The sequence below is a fragment of the Peromyscus maniculatus genome, chromosome 16 (genome assembly GCF_049852395.1).
Source record: "Peromyscus maniculatus bairdii isolate BWxNUB_F1_BW_parent chromosome 16, HU_Pman_BW_mat_3.1, whole genome shotgun sequence".
In the NCBI taxonomy this organism is placed as follows: Eukaryota; Metazoa; Chordata; class Mammalia; order Rodentia; family Cricetidae; genus Peromyscus; species Peromyscus maniculatus.
This window is the reverse complement of record NC_134867.1, coordinates 56869888-56897644: the sequence shown is the minus strand read 5'-3', so window position 1 is coordinate 56897644 and position 27757 is coordinate 56869888. Positions and strand designations below refer to the sequence as shown.

The following is a 27757-nucleotide window of genomic DNA, read 5'->3' as shown; positions in this document are numbered from 1 at the left end:
TTTGCCCGCATTCATTTGTCCTGTCTCACTTATGGAAATTGCTTTTTGTAATCCATTGGCTGTCAGGATGAAGCCAAATGACTGTGACGTCAGTAGTAATTGAAGTACCGTGACGCCTCAGATTCATTTACAGGGCAAGGCATAGCGGAGTTAACTTTCTGGTGGCTGGCTTTCTGAGAGCGGGTGGGCGGTCTTTACAGCACCCCATCGCCGCCCAAATAGCTGCCCGGTACGTCACAATTTCTCCAAGTCTCCCTGTCAGTGACGGGGGCTTTGAAGTAGGAAAGTGGATGCTTTCTTGCTCTAGGCTTCTCCACACACAAGACGGTTATCTATGCGCCCGTATCATACACCATGAAGCGATGGCTCCTCAACTTCATCCTCTCAGGTTGGTCAAGGATACCACACACCTGGCAGGTTTGGGGGAGACTTTTTCCCAAAGTGGCTTCCTGATTAAAACCTGCTTGCTTCATTTGAACTCTAGCGGAAACTGCACATGTGAATTCATCCCCCCCCCCCCCCCCGTTCTGCTTTAAGCAGAGGGAGTAAATGAATGAGAATGTGCCCTTGGGATGCGCCTGTGCCTAGTCCAAGAAGCTCAGCAGTGGACACTACCCACAGGCCAGCACTGTGCTTAGCCTTGTGGCTCAAATACTCAGGGTGACCCTGGCCTACAGCATCTGAAATGTCATTCTATTCAACTCATGTGCCCAGCCAGCCCCTCTGGAGTGTCACTTGTACAGTTTCGTAATTTGAATTCTTTGTCTTTGTGGTACCTAGGGTTGCACTCAGGGCCTCACAAAGCTCTACTATTGAGCAATGCACACAGCTCAAAACTGTATTAAAACTGGCACACACTGGTCCTCTTTGTACTTGTTTAGGAAGTGCAGCAGGCTCAATTGATACATATAGGGTACACATCTGATCAAATCAGATAGGTACGTTTTTTTCTGGAGCTGAGGACCGAACCCAGGGCCTTGTGCTTGCTAGGCAAGCGCTCTACCACTAAGCTAAATCCCCAACCCTGGTATGTTTTTTTTTTTAAATGCGGATATGTGTGTATAAATATGTGTGTGTGTGTGTGTGTGTGTGCGCGCGCGCGCGCGCGCGTGCAGGTGCATGTGCCTGTATGTGCGAGAAGACCAGAGGGGGCTGTCAGGTACCCCTTTCTATCACCTGGAGGTAGGCTAGCAGCCAGCAAGCACCAGCAATTCTCCATCTCTGTCTCCCACAGCACTGGGGTCACAGATGCTTTTTGTAGGTGAGGGCTGGGTTCTGAACTCCGTTTCTTAGCCTGGGGCAGCAACCACTCTGAACTGCTGAGTCATCTCTCCAGCTAGTAGCTGGCATTTTCATTTCCTCAAATGCTGAACATGCCTATGTGCAGGAAACTTGCGGCTCTTCTAATTATTCTGAAATATGTAATATAAATATAAATACAATAACATAATAGATTTCTATCAATGATAGTCACCCTTCAGTACTCTAGAGCTCTAGGACAAGTTCCTTTGACCTTACCATATTTGGTATCACTATTTAGCCTCTCTATATCACCCTGTCCCAGTCTTCAGTGACCACTCTTCTGTGTTCAGCTTCTATGAGATCTTTATCACATATGAGTGAGAACATGAGTTATTTGTCTCTCTCTGCCTGGTTTATTTCACTGAACATAATGTCCTCCAGTTTTGTGTATGCTGTCCTAAATATCTGTCATCTATCTATCTATCTATCTATCTATCTATCTATCTATCTATCTATCTATCTATCTATCTATCTATCTATCTATCTAATCTGTCCATCCGTCCATCCATCCATCCATCATCTGTCTGTCTATCCATCATCTAATCTGTCCATCCATCCATCTACCCATCCATCTACTCATCCACATCTATCTATCTATCTATCTATCTATCTATCTATCTATCTATCTATCTATCTATCTTTCATCTATCTACCTGTCTATTTACCTGTCTAATCTGTCCATCTGTCCATCCATCCATCCATCCACCCATCCATCATCTATCTAACTATCATCTATCTATCTGTCTATCTATCTATCTATCTATCTATCTATCTATCTATCTATCTACCTACCTACCTATTTGTCTACCTATCTATTTCTGCATTTTCTTTGTCTATCTATGCTAGTTAGTTTTTTGTCAACTTGATACAAACTAGAGTTATTTGAGGAGAGGACCCTCAATTGAGAAAATGCCTCTATCAGACTGATCTGTAGGCAAGTGTCTTAAGTACTTTGCTACTGTTGTAAAGAGACACCATGCCCAAGGCAAATGATAGAGGAAAACAGTTTATTGGGGGCTAAAAGTTTCAGAGGATAAATCTATGACCATCATGGCAGGAAGCAGGGCAGCTAGCAGGAAGGAATAGTGCTAGAGCAGTAGCTGAGAGCTCATACTTGAGACAAGAACCAGGAGGCAGAGAGAGCTAACTGGGAATGGTGTGGGCTTTTGAAACCTCAAAGCCTGTCCCCAGTGACACACCTCTTCCAACAAGGATACACCTCTGAATTCTTCCCAAATAGTTCCACCAATTGGGGACCAAGCATTCAAATATATGAGCATTTGGGGGGGGGCATTATTGTCACTCAAACTATCAGAGCAAATCTGAAGGTAACTTTCTTGATCAATGTGGGTGGGTCCAGCCCACAGTATCACCAGGCAGATAGTCCTGAGTTGTATAGGGAACTAGGCTGAGCAAGCCATATGGAGAACAAGCCAGTAAGCAGTATTCCTCCTTGGCTTCTGCTTTAGTTCCTGTGATGTGGGATGGTCTGTATGTCAAATTACTCTGATTGGTCAATAAATAAAACACTGATTGGCCAGTGGCTAGGCAGGAAGTATAGGTGGGACTAACAGAGAGGAGAAAAGAAAGAACAGGAAGGCAGAAGGAGTCACTGCCATCCACTGCCATGACAAGCAGCATGTGAAGATGCCAGTAAGCTACGAGCCATGTGACAAGGTGTAGATTTATGTAAATGGATTAATTTAAGCTATAAGAACAGTTAGCAAGAAGCCTGCCACGGCCATACAGTTTGTAAGCAATATAAGTCTCTGTGTTTACTTGGTTGGGTCTGAGTGGCTATGGGACTGGTGGGTGACAAAGATTTGTCCTGACTGTGGGCCAGGCAGGAAAACTCTAGTTACATTCCTGCCTCCAGGTTCTTTCCCTTAGTGAAAGAGTGTAAACTGTGAGTTAGAAGCTGAAATACACCATTTCCTTTCCAAATTGCTTTTGGTCATGGTGTTTTGTCACAGCAACAGGAATTGTAAGACATCACCTATCTGTTGAGGGACACCTTGGCTGACTCTGTGTCTTGGCTGTTGTGGACACTGCTGTGATGATCACGGCTGTGCAGGTATCGCTGATTCAACACTCTGATTTCTACATAGTCTTGCAAAAAGGGGGGATATTTCTTTGCAGGATGGTAAGGCCTGGTGGGACGCTTAGACTCCTGTAGACATGACCTTTAGAAGCCAGTGCCGTTAGAGGGAGGATGGTTGTATGATCACGGTTCTAAAGTGGTAAATGGCAAAATGAGTGTTGCAGATTCACTTCCTTGGAGAGAATGAGAATAAAAATTAACTTCCAGTCAGCTTAGCACTCTGGCTCAGCAAAATAATATGCTCAGTTCTGAAATTAATATTGCAGAAAACATCAAAGTGGGCCATTATTTATACTAATTGTTCAAAGCTATTAACCTTAAAAGATTATTTTTTCTTGCTTTTATTATAGCAAACCAAGACCATCGACATGGGAAGAAGAGCCTACAGGCTTTAAAATCTCACAGGGAAGCGTCTATTTTTAGATTGCTAATGAATATATTTGGTTTTGAATTTTCAATTGGACACACCTCATTAATATATAGTTTAGACATGTCAGGGCGCAGGGAGAATTACACTGTAATTCAGCCTCTTGTTGGCTAGTTTTGAAGAACATTTGCCAGCAACATCCACAGTGTTAATCACAGGCGGGGGCAGAATTGCTGGGGACATCTACAGCAAACCCTGAGTGAGTACAGGCTCTCTGGGATGCTTGGTTCAGGACTGGAGGAGCTGGCTGGCAGTCAAGGCAGAGTTCAGAATGGGCTTTTCCTAGGGTGTCATTTGGAAATACCAAGGGCAGCAGAACAGCAGGAGAGTCTGTTCAGGCTGGAGAGACACACAGCCAGGGACCGGCAGGTGTTCTCCTTCTGGGGCTCACTGGAAGAGAGAAGGGAGCCCACCCATTAAGAACCCACTGTGAAGAGGGACGCAGGACGGTCAAGTATACTTACTTATGCACAATTAGATCCTTGAGGGTGACAAAGGACCCCTCAAGTGACAAGTTGTTCTTCTGTAGAAATACAGCAGGTCAGAGGGCTCATTTTCCTCAGGGGTAGTTGGTGGGGGACCACATGAGAACTGGCCACGGTGGTGTTTCTCCAGGGTTCATTTGTCTGCCGGTTCCTAGAGGGAATTTTTTTATAGTGCGCGGCAGGACCAGACCCTCCCAAAGTTGGACATCTTCATGACTGGTCTACAAGGACACAAAGCCCAAGGAGCTGGTCTCTTGGCTTTCTGCCAGGCCGGTGATGAGGCCAGTCACATACACTGACCATCTGCTGTGGAGGAGGGGTCCCCAAGCTTGGGGACAGCAGAGTCACCAGCAGAGTCAGGGCTGTTTCGAGGTGACATCTGTGCCAAACAGTTAAGTCCAAGAAGCAATGTGAGAGGTTTGAGAAGGGCTGACGATTTCAGTGAGAGAGGGGGAGGTGGTGGGGAGGGAGGGGAAGGCGCTCATTCAGAATCTGGCCGCCGTGGTGTAGAAACGAGGTCTAGGTGGGCAGAGCTGCAATATTAGGTTTGAGGCAAAACTAGTTTCTAAGCAAATATCTAGAGAGAAAATACACAATTTAAAACTAATCTCATTTAATATACACAAATGGATAGTTGGGAAAATTACATGAGAGCTGAGAAAAATTCTTTTCTCAGTTAAATCTATATAGGAATTATGTGTTGCTATGTAAATATTTTTTCATTCAATTAATTTGTATATATTATATATATATGTTTATGTTCATGTGTGGTAGATACTCATGCACAAGTAGATATGTACAGACAGAGGCCAGAGAATAGTCATAGATGCTGTCCATCTGTCTATCCATCTTTTTTCCTTCCTTCCTTCCTTCCTTCCTTCCTTCCTTCCTTCCTTCCTTCCTTCCTTCCTTCCTTCCTTCTTTCTTTCTTTCTTTCTTTCTTTCTTTCTTTCTTTCTTTCTTTCTTTCTTTCTTTCTTTCTTTCTTTCTTTCTTTCTTTCTTTTCCTTCCTTCCTTCCTTCCTTCCTTCCTTCCTTTTCTCTCTCTCTTTCCTCCCCTCCCTTCCTCCCTCCTCCTCTCTTCTTTCCTTCCTTCCTTCCTTCCTTCCTTCCTTCCTTCCTTCCTTCCTTCCCTCCCTCCCTCCCTCCCTCCCTCCCTCCCTCCCTCCCTCCCTCCCTCCCTCCTTCCTTCCTTCCTTCCTTCCTTCCTTCCTTCCTTCCTTCCTTTCCTTACTTTACCAGGTCTCTCATTGGCCTGGAACTCACCAGTCAGACTAGGCTGGCTGTCCATTGAGCTTCAGATCCCCCTGTCTCTACCTTCCAAGTGCTGGGATTATGCACGTGCACCTGTGTGCTGCCACGCCCAGAGTATTTGGGTTCTGGGGACATGTCATTATGGATGGGAGAAATCTCATGGGCCTACCCCTAGATGAAGAGCTACAGGCAATTAAAGACTATTGAGAGAGGGAGCGTTAGTCTTCCCCAGGGATGAGCACCTAATTCATTATCCAATACCAAGTGGTCAGCCCTAAAAACATATGTACATGAGCAACACTAAATAGTGTCAGCAGGGTGTGTTTATTCATGTATGTATGCATATACATATTATATGTAGCAATAATAATTAAAGAAAAAGAGGCTATGAACTTGAGACTGGAATGGAGGGGATGTGGGAGTCACGAGAGGGAGGAGAGGGAAGGAGGAACAATAACACATCACACATAAATGAAATTGAAAGTGGATTTAATTTTTTAAAAATAGGAAAAAGTCACCCTGTAGTCTTTATGAAAGTTAGGGGGAAAGGACCCCTTCTTTGTCTACAATGGATCTGCATTACTGAGCACCCAGGGGTGGGGTTCAGGCCTTGGCCATCCTCCCATAGCTTCTCTGATGCACATAGTCCCAGCTCAGGTTCTCTCTGAGTTCAGAGGGAAGGAAGGATGGAAAAGTGTGTGTGTGTGGGGTTCCTTTGAAGTTAATAACCACCTACGAAGGCTTCTGGAGATGCAGACACCACAGACAGCATTTAGCTCTTTCTTTGTTTCCCCTGGGATGCCGCTGACATCTGAGGACTCAGGTCCTGGGGAGGCAGGTACTATCAGTCAGTCACCAGGGATGGGAGCCAGCTGGGCACCCTGGCAGGGCTGGATGGGGTGCGTGCTTCTGAGTCCCAGTAGCCCCTCCTCTCCAGCTGTGCACAATAAAGGGCCGCATGGGTCTCGCTCTCCTCAAACCCTTTCTCCAAGTGAGACAGAAAGGGAGCTTGGGGACACAGCTGAGTGGTCTTGCTTCTCTCTCTCTCTCTCTCTCTCTCTCTCTCTCTCTCTCTCTCTCTCTCTCTCTCTCTCTCTCAACCTTCCAAGGGAGCGGGAGCAGGCAGGAGACTCTTTTTGAATTAGCCCAGTTTTCTTGTTCAAAGGGACAGCCTACAGACTGTATTTGGAGGAGTCTGTGACATTCTGTGCCTTCTCTTGGCTGCTCTTATTGGGGAGCGGAGTGATACCTGTTTCCAGGACACATTCTGCGGTTTGGGACCAGGCTTTAAAATGCCGCGGGAGGGTGTCGCTCTGGTCTATAGTTTCTTTCTTTCCTTGCTGTGTCTTCATCTTGTTTAGGTATGAGAGCAACATTTCTGGTTTCACGGTGACTGCTCACTCCTGTGCCACAAACAGGACATTTGTGTCACCTGTCACCCCCCTCCCCACCTTTAGGCCCAGGGAACTTGGTAAGATTGGCCATCATCAGAGGACAGTGGGAGCTGAAGGATGGGAGGAGGAGTGGTTTGGGCACCGTCTTCTGGAGATGACATGCCTATTGGGATTACGAACACACAACAGCTGTGACTGCACGAATGGGGGCTGCACAAAGAACACACACACACACACACACACACACACACACATACACACACACACACACACACACACACACACACACACACGGAAAGGAGGGACATGCGGGTAGGAAGGGGGAATCTTTGGGAAGAACAAGGCGGTCTGTGCCAGTGAGAGGTGAAGGGGTAGTGTGGGGGGCGGTGAATATGTCCACATTGTGTATGAAGTTGTTAAAAACTAAGAATTAATTTAAAAAACGCAGCAGGGGTAAAAGTTCTCAGACACGTGGAATGGTGCGGTGGGTGGAACCGAGCGAAGCCCGAGAGAGCGTCTTCACAGTAAAGAAGATCCCAGCCAGAGATGGATGGGCCTTGTAGTGCACAGGAGGTTGAAGTACGTGGTGGTCCAGGGCTCTCGGGAGAGAGGTGAACTGGGACCACTTGTGCGTGCATCACCTTTATAATCCCTCCAGTTAGGCTAGGCTGGCCAGCCAGCGAGTCCTGGGGATCTGGCTGTCTCCAGCTCCCTGGTTTTGAACCATGCTTGGAGTTGATTTTTAGCATAGGTTCTGGAGACCACACTCAGGTCCCTCTGCTTGCATGGCTAGTGATCTATTTACTGAGTCCCCTTCCCAGTCACAATTTTTCCTCTCCCCTCCCCTCCCCTCCCCTCCCCTCCCCTCCCCTCCCCTCCCCTCCCCTCCCCTCCCCTCCCCTCCCCTCCCCTCCCCTCCCCTCCCCTTCTCTTTCCTCTTTTCCTTTCCTCTCCTTTCCTTCCCTTTCCTCCTTCCTCCCTCTCTCCCTTCTTTCCTTTGAGTGAATACATTGGTCCTTCCTCCATCATCCTCTGAAGACGATCACTAAACAAAGCCGTGGATTTGAACAGGAATGTTGGGCTTCAGCCAGGGCAGTCTGTGTCTTCTGCAGTTCACCGGGGCTGGTGGCTGCTTGCTCTCTGCTGTGTCCAGTAGCAGCAGCAGCAGCTTTATCTCTTCACATCTTATTTTCTTCACATCCAGCTCTCCCTATTTCTCCAATGAGTGCTGCTTTGGAAAAAGCTCAGGTTATTCATATTTATGTGTTTGCCAAACGTGTGTACCTGTGCCTGCTGAGGGCACAACAAGGTGTCAGAATCCTTGGTGCTGGAGGTACAAGTGACCATGAGCCATTTGATGTGGGTGCTGGGAACTGAACTCTGGTCCTCAACAGCAAACATCCTTTGCTCCCATCTCTTCAACCCTTTACCTTTAGGGAAAAAAAAAATGCATGCGTGTGTGTGTGTGTGTGTGTGTGTGTGTGTGTGTGTGTGTGTGTGTGTGTATGTGTGTGTGTGTGGGGGGGGGGGTATGGGTGTGTGCAGACACATGCACAGCATAACAAGCATCTGGAAGTGAGAGGACTTTTGGGGACTGGTTCTTATCTTTGTTAAAGCTGAGACTACCACTAAACTCCAGGCTAGCTGGTCCATGAGTTTCTGGAGAATTCTTCTGTCTTTGTCTCTCCATCTTGCCTTAGGAGTGTTGGGATTACAGGTATCTGCCACATATCCAGCCTTTTAGGCAGGCTCTGGGAATCAAACTCAGGTCAGCAGGCTTGCGTGGCAAGTGCTTTCTCCCAGCTGAGACAGCCCCCTCCTCCCCCGTCCAAGGCCACCTTCTTAAGTAATGGCAAATGGTACTGGAAGACTGCAGTCAGGACTGCTCATGCTCGCTAGGTTTTTTCCAGTAAACAGAGCTAGGCCATAAACTGGTGTGTAGGTATGTTGAAGGAAAAAAAAAACATCAATTCATATGATACTTCTGGTTTAAATTAGGACTGTAGGACCTTTACCTAAATTCGTCTGTATTTCCTCTGTGTATTTCTTCTCCCACATCATGAAGGGCACAGGGCATGACAAGTCTGGAGTAGTCCACTGCTCATTTGCTTTGTCTCATTATTACAGGAAGCAGGACTAGCAACACAGAGCCACCAACTAGTCACGTTAGGAAATACTGAAGGTAGTTTAGTGAAATTAGTAGAGATAGTTAAATAAAATGTTGATGAAAAACTGAAAGGCAGACCTGATGTTCCTGTAACAGTGACTATAACCTTCCCAAAGGGAGAGACTGAGTTGGAGCAGGTCTTTGAGCCCTAAGACTTAGCAATTTCTCCCATCAACTTCTAATCCCTTCCTCTCCCTTGACCCAAAGCACTGTCTGCACTTTTTTTTTTTTTTTTTTTTTTTGCTATTGGAATTGGATATGTGCTCTCAACTCTTCTTTTTTTCTTCTGTGAAATTTTTTCTTATTCTGCTTTGCATGTGGTAACATAAACTTAATGATTACATTTGATTATCCAAAATGTGAATGCATTTTTATTTCCTATAAGTTATATTATTCAACAATACATCATTAGAATTTGTTGGCTGAAGGTTATCATTCATAATTACTTAACAGTTACTTTGATTTGATTACTCAGTGACAGCATCATGCATAGAAGATATTCAGCTTGCACATGACCATTATGTTCTTCATCATTTTAAATTCAGTGGTTTTCTGTTTCTCAAGCGTCCATTTCAAAAATTTCCCTTTTTTGTTAACAATTTTTAAAAATATAATTACATAATTTCTCCCCCTCTTTCCTCTCTCCAACCCTTCCCATGTCCTCTTTCTCCAGCCCCTTCATACTCCTCCCCGACTCCATGATCTGCTGGAGCATGTGAAGGGGACCAGTCCTGCAGACACAAAGCTGCAGGATTCCCACAACACAGGGCAACAGCGGGAAAACCAGGAGTCCCAGTGAGGGCCCAGCATCCACATTGTAGTAGAAACCAGAGGCCTCAAACCAGACCAGTGATTCTTGCCAATGAACACTTGCAAGTGAAGATATAAAGACAAAAGCATTTACTGCGTGACTCACGGTGTCACACTACAGCTTCCATGATGATACTCCGCCCCCCCCCCCATTTTTTTCTTTTCTTTTTTTCTCTTAAATTTTATCCGGGGTGGTGGGGGAGGTACAAGGGCAGAGAGCAGATATGCAGGAACAGCAAATGAATGGGATCGAGATGCATGATGGGAAAGACACAAAAAATAAATGAAAAGAAAGCTAAAAAAATAAAAGACTATGTGCCACTATTATAGCAATATCGTGCCATGTTGGTTGTGGCTGTGGTTCAGAGGCACGACAGCTGGGTAGGACTACTGATTGCTTCTCACCTTTGACACTTTGCATAGCACCTTTTGGTACCATGAAAGTGAGTCCCCAAGGAAGAGGCTTTCAGGTCAGAGCCAGCATGGATCTTGTGGGTCTCAGGTCTGAAGTACGCAATGTCTTCAGCATAGGGATTTATCTTTAAGTTCTAGGAGACAACCAAGGACAGTGGCAATAACCTATATTGTTTTGGTAGGCTCTTGGACTAGTCTGACCAACAACTTGAACACACACACACACACACACACACACACACACACACACACACACACTCACATACACACACATACACACACACACACACACACTATATATACACAACATAATGCCCAAATATAACTTACTGTCTTACTCTTATAAGTAATCAGTTATTTAATGTGTAGAATTCTTTCTGCTGATTTCTTGGTTGTCATTTATTTTGTTTGAATCTTGCTTTCTGATTCTTCAGGAAGGATGCATGCAAACAAGACTCCTCTTAGTTTTCTTGTGAACAGGTAATTTGATGCATTTTAACTAGGAGGTTAGACTTACTGGGTATAAAATCTTTGCTTTATGTTTTCATTCAGTAAGTATCTTAAGTGTGTTTATCTTCCTTTGGTGTAGGAGTTAATATTTAGAACTTTGATTTCATTTTTTATGTGCTCTTTTTGTTTGCTATCCAAGTGATTTTTTTTTCTTTAAAGTGCATCATGTTCATCAACAAATGACTTGTGTTGATCATTCTGGTTTGATGTTCTCGAGGATCATGGGATTCTCTCAATGCATGATTGCACGTATTTTCTTTAAGGAAAATTATTTTGAGTTACAATAAAAAATATTTATTTTTAAATTTATGTGTGGGGGAGTGTTTTGCCTGCATGCCTGTCTGTGCACCACATGTGTTTGGTGCTCACAGAGGTCAGAAGAGGGCATCAGATCCCCTAGAACTGGAGTTTCAGGTAGTTATGAGCAGCCATGTGGGTGCCCGTAATCAAACCCAGGTCTTCTGGAAGAGCCTCAAGTGCTCCTAACCACTGAGCCATCTCTCCATCTCCACCAAGTTATAGTTTGTCTTTTCTCCTTGGCTTTGGTTTTTCAGGGTCACTGGAATTCCAATGTTAGATTCTTGTCAGTTCTCTGCAGTGTTTCTCATCTTCTGTTGACTGTTGAACAATTGTTTTTTACATTTTCTTGTTAAAAAATATTGTGATTTTCAGAAGGCACTTCTAATTGTGTTTATGCTGGTGTTTCTTGTAATTTAATTCATAAAGTGATTAAATTTTATATATAATCTTTTAAAAGTTTGTCCCTTTGTTATTCTTGCATGGCTTGTATTATTTTTCTTAATGTCTCTCAGCTTGTTTCAAAAGAGCCCATTATAGTTCTGGCAGACTGTCACTAGAGACATTATTCTGGGAGTTTTTTCTTATAGTCACTTTGTAAGGGAGTTGGCCTGTATAATTTTCTATTACTAATTTTCAAGTGAATTCAAGTTTTCTCAATTTTAGGGGCAGGAGGATGAGTTAGAGGGCTAAGGAAACTAGATGGCATTAGCCCTTGGAATTTCATCACAGGACCCTCATCTGTGCCCACCGTGGAGGGTACAACCCTTTTCTACCCCACGCTCCTCTGAGCCAGCTCAGCACTGGCTAGTGAATACTTGCTGGTTGTGTGTGGTTCTGCCCACAGGCTACCACTCCTTCTCTCTATTTCTCCTTGCCAAATGACAATGATGTACAGGTCTGGACAACAGAGGTACCTCACCACTGCTTATATTTGGGGATCCGTAGAGAAGTCTCTTCACTTAGCTTTGTGACACGTCTTGTCCACATGTGGTGCTTTTACTGTCTACATATTCTGTATTAAGTGAAGGTTTTGGAAGGTCCCAAACTGTGTGTAGACCCCATAGCCAATGTCCCAGAATCCCACCCCCAGTTGGCTTTGTAGAGAGGCTCATGCATGTGTCTGGTCTGTGTGGTCAGCTGGATTTTCCCAAGAGGCTGAGGGCCATGGAGGATGGGAACTATGCTTGGGTCTCACAGCCACTCCGAATGTGGGAGATCCCAGCTGTGTCTGTCTGTTGCACAGCACTGTCCTCTGGGCCAAACAACTGCCATTTGCAGGAGTTCAGCTGGGCCTCCATGCACAAACTCATCACAGCTGGGCTTGTTGACTGCTGATGCTCCCTCCTAAAAGGAGGGCCAGAGAAGGTCATTGTACTCTTACTTAATTATCCAGCTACTCTTCCCAACCAGTCTGCCTTAACTGCATGAGGTCTCCGGGTCTCAGGGAGGGGCTAGAGTATATAGGCTGGGAAGGACTCGGAGACGGGGCTCCATCGATGCCCCTATAGGGAAGCCACCATCAAGCTAGATGAAGACTTAGCGGTGCAGCTGCTTTGGGGTCACCCACAGTCCTGTCTGTGACCCCTCACTGAACTCATTGGTTCTCCATGGGGGAACTTGGTGGCTTAAACTTTGGTTTGTCTTTGGAACCTTAGGAGAAGTGGGGCTAGATGATGCTTCATCCCCACTAGGGAGAAGTTTTGCAAAAACACTTTTATATTTAAATCCAGAAGGCTGCTGGCCTCTATCTTTTTATTTTCCCCAGAACCTCTTCTGAATTAGCCCCAATATCTGCAACTAGATACTCAGGATGCGTCTCAACACATCCGTTCTTCCCACCCCAAGCCCCAGAGGACCAAAAGTGAGCCAAGACTCATACTTAGCTTTGCCTCCCCCACCCTTTTCTGCCCATAAAACATTTGTTTGGCCTCTGTGCAATATGGGCTGTTATAAAAACACAAGGGCGAACGTGTCTAAAATAACCTTAAGTGAAAATAAGTAAATTAATTAGCATACAGTAGATTCTCATTGTTAAATGGGAATGCCGCCCTTCCCATGGGGATCGGTGTTAAACAAGATGATTGATAAATTGTTCTATTCACACAGTGTCACTCAGTGATATAATCATGCTTTTTGTAAATATTTAGTCAAGAGAGTACTCCAGCTGTTCCCAGTCAGGTTTCCTCCACACAGCCAATGCTCTGATTTATCTCTCATGCTGTTTAAGCATTGAGGAAGCTCACATTTTTATGAGCCTCTAAATACCCATAATAGTAAATAGCAAAAATGATGGCCATAATAGCAATAGCCCACATAATTATGAAGAAGGATATCTATGATGGCCCGGAGTAAGAATAAGGCAATGGTTATTATTTTTCTTTCTTTGTGAAGAAATTGATGTCACTACTTCTACCTTCAAAACACAACCATTTCCAAGACATATTCACCCCTCGTTATCATAACAGATGGGACCAGAGAGGCCTGATGAACTGGATCTCCAGCCTTCGCCCATGTGTTGACCAAAGAACAAATTTTCCACAATCTAGTTTTGTTCTTTTTTTTTTTTTTTTTTGTTTCCAGCTGTTCCAACTAAGTGCTTTGTACAGGTGTTTAGAGTTAGGAGTGTCCAAAGGCAGGCTGGTTTTCCTGATACTGTTGACTGTGCTGTGAAGATAGGAGCTGGAAGGGGAGAAGCTGCCCCACATGCATGCAGTGGGAGTGGGGGGAGGATGTGAGTCCCCTCCCCTCTTTGGGGGGGACGGACACACAGGACTAAGGTGGGAGGGTGTGTGTGTGTGTGTGTGTGTGTGTGTGTGTGTGTGTGTGTGTGTGTGTGTTTTGTGTATCTGTCTGCAGAGCTCAGACTGATGGCCCCATCCAGATAGCGCAAGAATCAGAAAAGGTGCGCGGCAATGGCAGGTGGGGATCATCGCTGTTTTCCTGGTCAGTGGGGAAAACGTAGAGAGGCAAGCTTGGGGTGTTCTGCTTTCTGCTCTGCTGAGTCTGCAAAACTTGCCTTAGTCCTTAAGAACCTGGACTGGGAGAGTTAGGCCGAGGGTGTTTCCACACCACCTCAGTGTTGGTACAGACTGGAGTTAGAGTTAAGGAACACAACCACCAGATGCTTGGAATAACAGAACATGATTAAAATATAAGCTAAGGATGTTTTAACTTCAACATAGATCCGGTACCTGCTAGTCAGTATCCCTCCCTGTCCTCCCAAAATGTTTTGGAACAGGATAATACCAAGTCCCTTAAATGGATTGTTGTACACTGTAGACATGTTTAGAACACACTGCACCCCATGAATATGCACTTAAGGATATTAATAACTAATGCAAAAGCCTGTATCAGCCTCAGCTGCAGTTAAAGCCTCTATGGTTAATCATTGCTTAGCAGTTCGTTCTGTGTTTCTGTTTGCATAATGAACACACACACACACACACACTCACACTGTGTCAAGAAGTGAATTGCTTCAAGGGGTACAGAAGGTGAAGCTGGTAAGGACATTGGCTCAGTGCGCCCCTGGAGAGGCATATTAGAACACCAATAACAATCTCCACTCAGGTAAATGGTATTAAAGCCTATGCTGCCAACACCTGACTGTTTCAGAGGAAACAGAAATGTGAGCCAGAGTGAATGAAAAATCCACCCTCGGACAGACAGCACAGTGTAGAGAGCATCAGCCCAAGCATCCCGGCCAAGAGTGCAGCGATATTTTATAGGCTCCGGTACAACAGACGGAGGGTGAGACACTCAGCTGACCCCACATGCGCCTTACAGAAACCCAGCAGTTCATTAGGACTCTTTCCCGGAGGTGGTGTGACACTTTCAAGCAGCACCCAAAGGTCCTCTCTCTAGATGTGGACAAGCACTTCCTTTCCTAATGACTGCCTCGGCTTCATAAGGAACTGGAAACTGCAGAGAAAAACCCCATTATTTACATTATTCCAATTGATATTTCCTCATAAATTACACTTTTGTTTTCCAGACCCATTACATTTCCTGTGTGGCTAATTAGGTTAGGCAGTTCCTTTAATTTACACACGGTTTCCTGCAATTTGCACTCATTTCTCAGAAAACGCTTGCTAAGCATCCCTGTCCTCCACTCTGAAAGAGCAGACCAAGGTTACCACGAGCAGCCAAGTGTTTGACCATTTCTTTAAGGATTGGACTCTCTCAGACAGCGTCTTTGATCTGAGGCGCTAATAATAGGGCCTGAAGCCGTGAGGGAAAAAATGAGAATCTGAAGGAACAAATTGGGGAAGTGGCGTGCCAGCAGATGGGAGGAGGCGTGGCTTGGGGGAAGGGCAGAGCAGCCTATGACCTCACAGATGACTTACCGTGAACAGCATGCTCTGAAAGAGATCTGGATTTCACACGTGGATTATGGTTTTCCTGGGATGCTCAGTGTTGGAGGCCTGGCCAGTTCGATCCATCCCTGAATTGATTTGCTGAGAACGGAGCTGTGAGTGCTGTGGAGCTCTGGAGTCTGCAAAAGCACTCTCGTAAAGCCACATTTCTCAAACTTAATTCAACAGTGAGAACCCGTGTGTGTGTGTGTGTGTGTGTGTGTGTGTGTGTGTGTGTGTGTGTGTGTAGGCCAGAGGCTAGCCTCAGACGTCTTCCTCAGTTACTTGCTACCTTGTGTTTTTGAGACAGGACCTCTCACTGGCCTGGGGCTCCCCCACTCTGCTGGGCTGGCTGGCCAGAGAGCCCCAGGGTTCTGCCTGTCTGCTTCCAGGGCCAGGACCAGAAGCACACTGCACCTGGCTTTTATATCTGGACTTGGGGATAAAACTCGGGGCCTTATGTTTGTGTTTCAGGCACCTTAGTGCTTGACCCGTCTCCCCAGCCTCTGGAGACCCTTTTTAAAGGGTTCTAAGCAGAATCCCCAAAGAGACACAAATGGATTGCTTGCTTGAAGCCAGGGTGATCTTGCCTTCTGGTTTGGTCCTGATTATTTGATTATTGTAAATCACTGATTTGATATTGATAAGCATTTGTCCTGGCCAAACCATGGCCGGCTGTGTGGGCGTGCAACCTGTGACATCATACAGGGCCCTGTTCTTCATAGTATGCTCAGCTGACATTGTCTTGAGAGTCTTAATGATTTTTAAGCAGGGGCCTTGCATTTCTATACTGCAGGGGGCTCTGAAAATTGTTTAGCAGGTCTGGATTATAAACAGACTAGAGACAAAAATAAAGAAACCGAAAAGGGATCAGGCCCCTGAGGAATCTACAGCATACATTTGTTCTGGTAACCAGTGCCCTGCAGCTCTCCCTTCAGGCATGTCTTCTAGAAGATGCCAGGGCAACTGCTCAGGCCCGAGTCTGATGGTCAGCGTGCTGATGTTGCCTAGCAATGCCAAGCCTACCTGGAGGGAGGGTCTTCTCCTCTTGAACTGGAGGAGAGCGACTCCCACTTGATATAGAGTTTCCAAGAGCAGATCCTGAGTAGATGGAGTCTGTGTGTATTTAACTGCTGTGACTGTGTTTGTGAATTTGACTGGTTTAGGACTATGGAGAGTCCACTCATCTTCTCCCGCCCCTCCTTTCAGAAGCTGTTTTGACTTAAGTGAGAAGTGTACTAAACAGGGGACAGGCTCGGGTGGATACGGGGGACCTCGCCGGTGCTGAGAACAGAGGGTCACATGCATCTGTGCTCTGCTCAGCACGGTTCTTCAGCTGGAAATCCCCTTACCTGTTCTGCCCAGCAAACAGCGTCAGCAACACTCTCAGCTGCCTTTCCCTCCCTGTTGCCTGGAAGATTCCATGCTCTTTGGACTGCGGCCTGGCAGAGGGACTTTCCTTTGTTGTGAAATAGAAGGCCTAGAAACAACGAAAAGAGAATAGATTATGCATTGATGAGCACAATTTAAAAAAAGAAAAAGAAAAAAAAAAAAGAAAGGAGTTAGGCCAGGTGACTCACGCCTATAATCCCAGCACTCAGGAAGCTGAGGCAGGAGGATTGTTACAAGGCCTATCCAGAATGAATTCCAGGTCACCCTATGTTACAAAGTGAGACCTTTTCTCAAAACAAAACAAAACAAAACAAAACAAAACAAAACAAAACAAAACAAAACAAAACAAAACAAAACAAAACAAAACAAAAAGCAGGTGGGGTATTATGGTATTAAGTCTTCTGATTGACTACTTGAGAAGAACATGATGTGGTTTTGCTTGGCTGTTGTTACGGTCCCACGTTTACTTATTTACCTTTCCCGGTTTTGGGGTCCCAGAGCTCTGGATAGGATACAGTGTGTTTGATTATTTCCTCTGGTAAAGTCCTGAGAGCCTGGGACTCTCGGGCTCTGGGGGTGGAGCTTGCTCATGTCATTACTTAGGATTGGGTAGCAAATGACTGAAAACCAACTCGAGTAAAAGGGGATATTGGTTTTAAAGATTTTGGGTGACTCCCGGGACTCAGGAAGAACATGGCTCATCTCAGGGGAAACAGAGACAGACTTTTCTGAGCTCCTAGTATCTGCTTGGTTTGACGTTTTCTGTTCAGTCCAGTCCTCCCATTTGCACTGTTCCCTTTCTCCACCTTTGGAGGATGGAATTACAGGTGGCGTCCAAGCCTACCTGGCATTTAGAGGAGTTCTGAGGATGAGCAGCAATCCTCACAAACGGTAAACTCTTAACCACCAAGCTGTGGGGGCCCCACAGACGCTCCCTAGTAAGGCCTTACTCAAGGTTGGAAAGTCTGAGCTTGCTTTACCCAGCAGGGCTGCATAATAGGATGATTTGGCCAAAGGCGTGGTTACCAGGTGTTTTGAAGGGTCTACACTTGGTTGTACGCTGTGCTTTGATCTTGAAAGGGGGAGGTGTTTTGCCTCTCCCCTTGCTAATGTATAAAAAGCCCATTAGAAATAAACTCGACGCGACTGGATATTGACCCAGGGCCCTCCCGAAACTATCCTGTGTCTCTGTCTTTTTTCTTCGTCTACTTCTATGTTTCCTATCTAGCATTTCTCAGTTCCTCACTCCCCTCTTCAAGGGACCCTTCGATGGGTCTGAACACCAACACTGGGTCCCCTGACACGAAGCCACACTCCAGCCCTTTTAGGGTTTTAGTGAAGAGAAAATTAAGTGGTAGAAGGTGATAGAAGAGGCTTATGGACAAGGGACCACAGCACCAACCAAAGCCAGCCGGTTTCGAGGAGGATTTCCAAATAGAAGCTCAAGCTTATGCAGGCTGAGTGGCATCATGGGAATGGACAAAGGGCAACATCAAAGCTCTAAGGAGAGTGATGAAGAGCGCAGGGCGTCAGAGTCACAGGCTTCAGGGGAAACTGAAGGGGCAAATGGGGCACTCTATTGTAGCTTGAGTTTTCCTGCCTGGCCCACAGTCAGGACAAATCTCTGTCACCTGCCAGTCCCACAGCCGCTCAGACCCAACCAAGTAAACACAGACTTTTATTGCATACAAACTGTATGGCCATGGCAGGCTTCTTGCTAACTGTTCTTATAGCTTAAATTAATCCATTTCCATAAATCTATACCTTGCCACATGGCTCATGGCTTACCGGTGTCTTCTCTTCACATGCTTCTTGTCATGGTGGTGGCTGGCAGTGACTTCGACTCAGCCTTCCACTTCCCAGAATTCTTCTCCTTGTCCCACCTATACGTCCTCCTGCCGGACTACTGGCCAATCAGTGTTTTATTTACTAACCAATCAGAGCAACACATTTGCCATACAGAACATCCCACAGCACTCTATTGGTCAGATTTTCATCATTGTAACAAAATACCAGAGATGATCAGTGTAAAAAGGTAGCTCATAGTTGGTGGGTGCTGGTGATTTGGGCCTGTTTCAGGGTCACTCATCATGGCAAGAGAGCACGCTGGAGTGAGCCATCAGCTCATGGCCAGGAATTGAGAGAGTGTGAAGATCAGGGCATCCTCCAATGACCTGCACAGATCCCTGTATCCCTAATGTTTTAAAGGTTCTACTGCTTTTCAATAGCTACTCCCTGGGACCAAACCTTTCACACACAGATCTTCAGGTGACATTTAAAGTCTACATGGTAGCAGACCCATAGTGGAACCCAGGCTGTAGAGTCATGGACAAAAATCAGAAAAGGCAGGAAGTTCCTGGGTCCAGGGATAATTTACTCAAGGTTTTAAAGTAGCTGTCGCCCATGACTGACCCTAGATCTGTGCCGGATGAAGGGTCGTCAGGACGCCAGTTGGTAAATTTGGTACCAGAGCAAGGAATCATACATCCTAGCCACCCAGGGTGGTACTTGGTGCCGGCTCTGCTCCAGGCTCTGTTTGTTTCATTAGTGAACTGAATGGAGATGATAGAAAGGGTGGCCCAGAACTCTGATGCAGCCTAAAAAAGTGATAGGCTAATCGACACCAAGAAACAGAATCGGGAGTGGCCAGACCTCGAGTGAAATGGGCTATGCGTAAGAGGGGAGGACTTGCCGTGCGGTGGCGACACACACCTTTAATCCCAGCACTTGGGAGGTAGAGGCAGGTGCATCTCTGTGAGTTCACAGCCATCCTGGGCTACAGAGTGAGTTCCAGGACAGCCAGGGCTACATAGAGAACCCTGTCTCAAAAAACCAAAAAAAAAAAAAAAAGGGTTGGGGGAGGGAGGGTGGACTTTAAAGCCTGGCCCCGGTGTTCGGAGCTGATGTCAAGGTGGTACAGTGAGGGTTGTGGGAAATATGGCAGTTCCTAGGAAAAGACCTCACTAACAAGTCTAGTGGAGTCTGGAAAGCTGGAGGAAATTGTTTTATCACCATGATGCCAGATGATATTTGAAATTTTTAATGAGTGGTTTGCATGATATTTTAATATGAAATAGAGATAAATTGGAACTTATCCGATATCTGGAAACCACAATGCAAGACCAATTCTCTGTGTGTGTGTGTGTGCGCGCGCGCGCACACATGTGTGTGCATGCATGTAGAGACCCGGGGACAAGCTTGGTGTTCTTCAGCAGCCATCTACGTCATCTACCTGTGTTTTTGAGACAGGGTCTCTTATTGGCCTGGAGTTTGCTAAGCAGGCTAGGCTGGCTAGCTAGTGGACTCCAGGCCTCCTCTCTTGAGTGCTGCCATTTGGTGTGAATACTACCATGCTCATTTTTGTTTAACATGGGCTCTTGGGATTGAACCCATGTCTTTGTGCTTCGAGACAAGCACTTGATCTGTCTCACTAGCCCACGATACAGGACCAGTTCTTAAGGAAACAGGAGATGGCTGTTGGAAGAGTGGACAGTGGACTTCCCATCTTACACTGTCCTCACATGGAAGGGAGACAAATCGATAGTTCTAGATGGTAAAAATACAAAAGTAGTGGGTGGCGATATGGAAGTAGATCTTCATATTTTGATAATTAAGAGATGGGATAATAACCAAAAGAGGAGATGCAATTTCTATGAGGAAATAAATATACTTCTAGATTTGTCCTTTGCTATGGTTTGACTGGAATGTCCCATTCAGGCTCATGGTTTGAATACTTGTCCCCCAGCTAGAAGTGATATTTTGAGGGGCTGTAGAACCTGCAGGAGGTGGGTGGGTTTACTAGGGAAGGTTTTCAAGGCTATGCCCCTCTTTGGTTCCTGTTATATTCTTCTCTGTTTGCTGGCCTGCCAGGATGTGAGCAGCCTCTGCCACACGCTGCCACCCCCATCAGCGACTGAGCTGTGCCTTTCCCTCCATGGTGGGTTGAAACCCTCCAAAACCAGGAGTCAAGACGAAGCTGTGTTGTCTCAGCCATACACAGGTAATGAATGCACCTCTTTCTCAGGGACGTGTGGAGGTGGTTTCTGTTTGGTATAGAAAGTTGAACTATTTAATTCCCTCTTTAATTAATTAATTAAATCAATTCCCTCTTTCTTCCTCTTTCTTCTGACCCTAAGAGGCTATGATTTGTTCTTAGCTCTTCTGGAAAAAAAAAAAAAAAAAAAGAAGGCTGAGTGGTTTGGGGCTGGCTATGTACACTTATGAGCCTGTGGAAGTTGGGTGAATAATTCCCATTCTCTTTTTCTCCAGGAATTATTATGGAGTTCAAATGAGAAGAAACAGGCGCATGAGAGCAGAAAGGTTCGTTTCACTTTGCCCTCACAGGATTTCATTTTGACAATTCCCTGTGTAGATTTCTCAGATAGCCGCAACCCTCAGCAGCTCTGCATGCTCCTGCCTCACACCTCTGACGATTCATCCCCCGGAAAGTTTGGTTCAGCCGTTTATATCCGTGGCTTTGAAGCCGTCTATCAAAACTCTCTGCCAGGGACTGCATTAAGATGTTGGCAGCTGGTGGCTGCTTCTCCCCAAGTGCACTGCTTGTTCCAACCAAGGAACACTGGAGAAGGATGGAGAGATACGGTGTGCTCTTCATTTTGCCAAATAACATGGATTATGATGCCATCCTCCTTGGGAACTTTCCGCAGGATGAGGGTGTGCTGTCCCTGTCATACCGCCAATGACCCCTTTGTGTGGTAAACAAACAAACAATCAAACTCTGGCTTTATGTAACCACCCTATGGATGCCGCATCATGTGTCCTGGTACTGCCTGCATTGGCCCCTTCTAGCAAGGGCTGTATCAGAGCAGGACAAAGCCACCTGTACGCAGGAAAGGATGAAGGCAGTGTGTAATTCTATAAAACACTTTGAGGATTTCAGAAGGTGCTACGTACATCAATAAATAATAATAATTTTCACTCTTTCTTCTTTGTAATACTCCCTTAGAAGGTTGAAAATAAAATTTCTTTTGCTATTGATTTTGTCCTTCTACATTGGACAAACATTGATTTTTTTTCCCCTTTCTTAACGGAGCAGAAGCCAACGCAGTTGTATTTCATTTACTTTGCTCTCCAATCCCAGTGCCATCACGTTAGCAGGACTCCAGGCACCCGCAGAAGCTGCCCATGGCGGTTGTTTAACTGCAGGGCACAGGGTCTCAACGAGAATTGGACGACACAGCAAGCGCACATTAGCTCCTTGCTCCGCCATTGCAAGCCTGAACACTGCAGGCAGGAAATGCACTCAGATGTGGGCCTGAGTGGCTGGGAATCTTACAGACGTGTAGGAGGAGTTTGGGGTCCAGGAGGGGCAGGTGGGTGAGAGTGGAGGCTTCCCATCGCCTCCAGGGCCCCCTTGAAAGGTGGCACAAGCTGGGTGACTGGCATGCAGAAATGGATTTCTTTCAGTCTTGTGGCTGGGCAGGCCGGGATCAGGGTGCTGAGTGGGAGTGGGAGAAAGGTTCTGTATTTCTTTTTACGTGTGTGTGTGTGTGTGTGTACATGTGCATACATGTCAGTTCCTGTGCATGTGGAAGTCAAATGCCAAGCTCGGTTGTTCCTTGGGTGCTGTGTAAGTTTATATGGAGCCTCTTCACACGCTTGGAGCTTGCCAAGTAGGCGTGGCTAGCTGACCATTGAGCCACAGTGCCCTCCTCTATCTATCCCCATAGTATTGGCATTGCATATGTGTATTATCATGCGTGGTGTTTTTTTTTTTTTTTTTTTTTTTTCTATGATGATTCTGGGGATCGAACTCAGGTCATTATGCGTGTGCAGCAGACACTTACTAAGCCGTCTCGCCCACCTTCATGTGCGTATTTTTATCCACCCATGCTGGGCTGTGCAGGATGGATGGAGGATACCCACTTCCTAGCTCCAGTTCATCAGTGTGTTCCATAGAAATGGGGCTCTAGTTTTCCTGAGAAGAGTGAGGATGGCTTCCGCTCAGGGCAGGACAAGCTCTGGGGAACATGATGGGGCTCTGGGGAACATGATGGGGTCCTAGGCGAGGCTGAGGGGCAGAGGAAGACATGTATGTTAAATCTCCCCTTTTAGGTCGGTGCAGTGGTTTGAATAGGTTTGGCCCCTATAGACTCATAGGGAGTGGTGCTCTTAGGAGGTGTGGCCTTGTTAGAGTAGGTGTGGCCTCAGAGGAAGCATGTCACTGTGGAGGTGGGTTTTGAAATCTCATATATGCTTGAGCTATGCCCAGTGTGGTATACAGTTTACTTCCTGCTGCCTATGGGTCAAGATGTAGAACTCTCAGCTCCTTCTCCAGCACCATGTCTGCCTGCATGCTGCCATGCTTCCCCACCATGATGATCATGGACTGAACCTCTGAACTGTAAGCCAGCCCCAATGAAATGTTTTCCTTTATACGAGTTGCTGTGGTCATAGTGTCTCTTCACAGAAGTAGAAACCCTGACTAAGACAGTCAGCTACTGCAGATCCTTGTGTAATCATACTGGTTATTGACTATAATGATAACAGTGGTATCATACTGCTGTGTACAGGAACTCTGACTCCCATGGCCACAGCCAAAGGAACATGGATTCTGGGAGATGCACACAAGCTCACTCTGGAACCTTCCCTCACCTTGGCTAGTGCAAACTGCGGCCAGGAGTGATGAAGTAACACTGCTCACAGAGAAGATGCACTTGCCCCAGGCATTTAAAGAAAAAAGGATATAACACTTGCAGACTTGTAACACATGCAGAGCCCATGACTAAAGCACACAGACCCCATGTCTAACACATGTAGACCCCATGTTTAACACATGCAGACTCCGTGTCATTATTTTCATATTAACCTACTCTTCAACAATCTCCTCCCTAGTCAGTGTGAGCAGTTAAGATTAGAAAGTCCTTCAGGAAGACATTCTGCCTAGGAGACAAACGGTAGACCTCGGGGAAGGTTTGCGTGGCATCCATGGAACAGTGACCTGGATTCCCTGAAGCTGGCCTTTGCTGTTCTCAACACAGTCCAAGGTTGTGAGTCTCACCGCTGTGCGGTGTGACATCCTGTGTTGGAGGACGCCTGCGGAGCGAGCCGCATGTGGCCTCTGCAGCATGCTCTTTACCTGCATAGGGTGTGTTTTTATCTCCATAACCACCGCTTCCCAAAGGGTCGAGGTGGCTGTTACAAAGGGGTAAAACTTTTCAGTTTTGACTGTGTGGACAAAAGGTGAGAGTTGAGGTGATTATCCTGATAATGAAGGTTAAGAAGGCTTCCTCCCGAAAACGCAGGTAATTGAAACTAATGTCTATTTTGGCTTGAGTCAGCTTCGGCTCCTCTGCCTTGCCTTTTGCACACACAGCCTCTCCTGGCTTGAATTTATGTCGCTTGCACGTTGGAGCCTCAGTAAATCTCGGCTGTGAGTTACCGCCAGACGAGCCAGGCAGCTGGTTGCCAACGGAGAGGAGATGAACAAACATGCATCCGCCGCGTCTGGTCCTTTCGTTTTAAGCCACTTAGCCCACACACTCAGTGAGCACGGGGATGCGTTTCTGCAGGATTCCTGGAACTCACGGGTTTTTAGAGGTGTTTAACTTACATATCCACGCTCCTGGAGACAGTTGGGGAGGGCGGGCAAAAAAAGGCCAAAATTACTGTGCTCTCTAAACACAAAGTGGGTATGGGGGTGTGTCGTCGCCATGCGCTAAATATACAGCTCTTCCACTGGAGGGACGGGATAAGAATACTGCCTAAGTAGGTCAGACTGAGTTTGGGCTTTTCAAAACACTTGAAAGCTGCGCCGTGAATCCCTCCTTCAAAGCCTGGATTCAGTGTGTGTGTGTGTGTGTGTGTGGTGTGTATGAGCTTGTGTGTCTGTGTATTTCTGTGTGTATATGTTTGTATGTCGCTCTCTGTGTCTGTGTGTATTTGTATGTTTCTGTGTGTGTGTGTCTGTGTTTGAGTGTCTCTCAGTATGTATGTATTTGTGTTTGTGTGTGTCTGTATGTCATGTCTGTATGTGTGTTGGGTATGTGTCTATGTCTATCTCTGTGTACGTTTGTGTGTGTGTGTGTGTGTGTGTGTGTGTGTGTGTGTGTGTGTGTGTGTAGGGGTTTGTGTGCATGCATGTGTGTTTCTGCATCTGTGTATATGCATGCATATGTATGTGTATTTGTGTGTGTGTATGTAGATGTTTTGTTCTCAGGAAGTGTTCCATCGCTCCCATGGCTCTCATTTTGCAGACTCTGCTTTTCTGGCCATATGTACTTCCCTTTCTAATGCAGCAGGTAGAAGAGATAATTCGATGGTGGACACAGCCAGTGTGGCGAGGCTGAGGAGGAAGAGGAGGACTTTCTAGGGGACGAATGGGGAGCTCAGGAGGCTGCAGTACCTTGGCACTGTTGAGGGCTGCCTTTTGGTTGCCTGAAATTAAAAGGGAGGAGCCACGGAGACACCCCTCTGGGGATTAGCCACAAATGAAAACCCGGCACAGACAGAGCTTAGCAGGGTTGGCCTTCCTCCCTCTCTGTGCCAAGGCTGTTCTGAATTCAGGATTCTGGCAGATTCAAACCCCCTTTCATCAGTAACTCTACTGTACGATCTACCTGTCACTTCCCCAAATGATATCTCTCTGACTTCTTTTTTTTTTTAAGGGAGGAAAATTTCTCACTAGCTTGTCATTCAATTCACCCACCCAGACACCTACTGCTCAACCAGCCTGGAAAAAAAGAGGAAAAAAATCTGGAATTTATTCAAATTTGAGAAAATGCTCCAAGCTTTCTTCGATGTGTGTGATTTATGGAATGTGACATAACTGTGTAGTATTCTCATCAAAAAGCCTCAGGCTTCAGGTGAGGCAGGCCATCAATGAACTCTGTTACTTTTGAAAGCCAGAGAGCTCCTGAATGAGAGGCTGTGTGTTCCCCATGCTTGCATGGGCTGGCATTGCTGGCGTCCTGATGGTACCATTAGGAGCCATAGGTAAAGGTCACTTTCTCGTGCCTTTTGCGGAGAAGCCACACTTGGTCCTGAACAGTGTTTCTTTGCTACTACACGTTAGCCTCAGTCATTGCTCACTGACTAGGGTGTGGGCTGGAAAAGCACCCAGCATAGCACAAGGAGGCAGCTAGTCTCTCTTACAATATTTCAAGGCTCCCCAGGACTAGTTCCTATTGCCTCCTATGTCAGGAGATCTTAGCAATGAACACCCAGGGAGGAGAAGGCACCTGAGGATCTCTAGAGCTGTGTGGAGCTCAGCTCAGGTACCAGCCGACCTCCTGCTTGAAGCCAGAGGACATAGGCTGGAACTCCAGCCCTAGATTCTCTGACCACACATGGCTGCCTCAAGCCCTCTGGTCCATCAGTGTATTCACCTGTAAAAGGAAAGATGGAGTTGATGTCTCACGTACCCCAAATGGCTAGAATTCTTTCCTATGGTAGGTGGGCCTGGGGATAACCGGTATTTCCAGCCCTCCTTGTACCCCTCAGTTGAAATGCCTTAGCTATTTTAATTCTAGAATCACTTGGGGGCTTATGAACCAGGACCAGCTTCAGGAGTAGGCTTTAACTCGTTAACTAAGCCTCTTAAGTGTGTAGCTGACTTTTGTCCTTGTAGTTGGCGGTCTCTGAGCATAGCATGGCCATTGTTACTTTTAGGAAAGCGGCAGCAGCTACCCATACACAACTCAACTCATCAGATAGGTCTGGTTGACAGTCGCTGATAGAAAAAGAGATGGAGGAAGCCGTTACACCCTGACCTGGGATTATATGCCTTCTCTCCCTCAGGCTCCTCTCTGCTCTGTTTCCTCCCCAACTGTATCTTGGGAGGTACTAGAGTGTATAGAGGATTAGAGGATGAGAGATTTACTGATAGGAGGAGGCACCTATGCAGCTTTGGGAGGTGGCCACCTATACTAGGGCGAGACTTTTTAGTGATGCAGCTGTTATGATGTCCTCCATATTCCTATAAGTGACCTCTCATCTTTCTCATGAAGTCTTACTAAGTTGGACTTCATTGTACTTTAGTCTGTCCTTGGTGTCCTGCCTGGTGTAAATAGATATTTACTAACATCCCCCACAAAAATTTAACACAACAGTGTACTTCTTTGGAGGAGTGTCTATAGAGTGCACTAGACCCTTCAGAGGAGCCTAATACTGGGGAAAGTCAAACTCCACCTTTCCGGTCCCAATTCCCTGTTTTCTACTGAGGATCAGGTTGGCAGGAAGTGAACAGCCAACACAAGCCAACTGATCCCAGAGGGAGGAGGCCAGAGTCAGCTTGCTGGTGCAGGCTCATTAAGTCACACAGTAGTGCCATGTGGCCTGGCTTTGGAGGTGAAAAGACACTTCTAGAATGATTCAGTCTCCTGAGAGCATGACTGGGCATCCTTGAAAAGAGGTATTCAAGACTACCTATCACATGCTGGCACTCCATTTTGTCTTACAGGTGGGTTGTCCCACAGACATGAGAGCAATTCAAGTTTTCTATGTTTCTATTATGTATCCTCCCATTACTATCTGCTTGGGTTCATTGAAGCTTCCTCTTCAAATAGGGAGAATGAAAAGAGGCAGCCGAGGAAGGGAAGCAATATGAATGAACTTGTTCCTGGCCTCATTCACTAAGTTTAAGGAAATTGAATGGAAGATGAGGGAAGAGGCAGAGAGGTAACTAACCTCTGAATTCCAAACAGCACAGTTTGTTCTTTCCTAAACACTCATCTCTGGCTGAAGGAGTTCGGTTACGAGAGGATGAAATATACATATTATTCCTGGATCATCTGGAGGGAGGCAGTTTTATGACATTATGTTCATTACTTGGATGGCTCTGCCTAGCGAGGGACTTCCATACAGAAAAAGCACATTGTTTCCATGGGTGT

At 46.1% G+C, this 27757-nt stretch overlaps 1 long non-coding RNA gene across 1 annotated transcript; it reads left to right on the top strand.

Annotated features, from left to right (window-relative positions):
- Positions 1-315: 315 nt before the first annotated feature.
- LOC121823248 (uncharacterized) lies at positions 316-21844 on the top strand. The gene is made up of 3 exons (XR_006064661.2): positions 316-388; positions 20778-20907; positions 21177-21844. It is a non-coding gene; the product is annotated as an uncharacterized LOC121823248 (long non-coding RNA).
- Positions 21845-27757: the final 5913 nt, after the last annotated feature.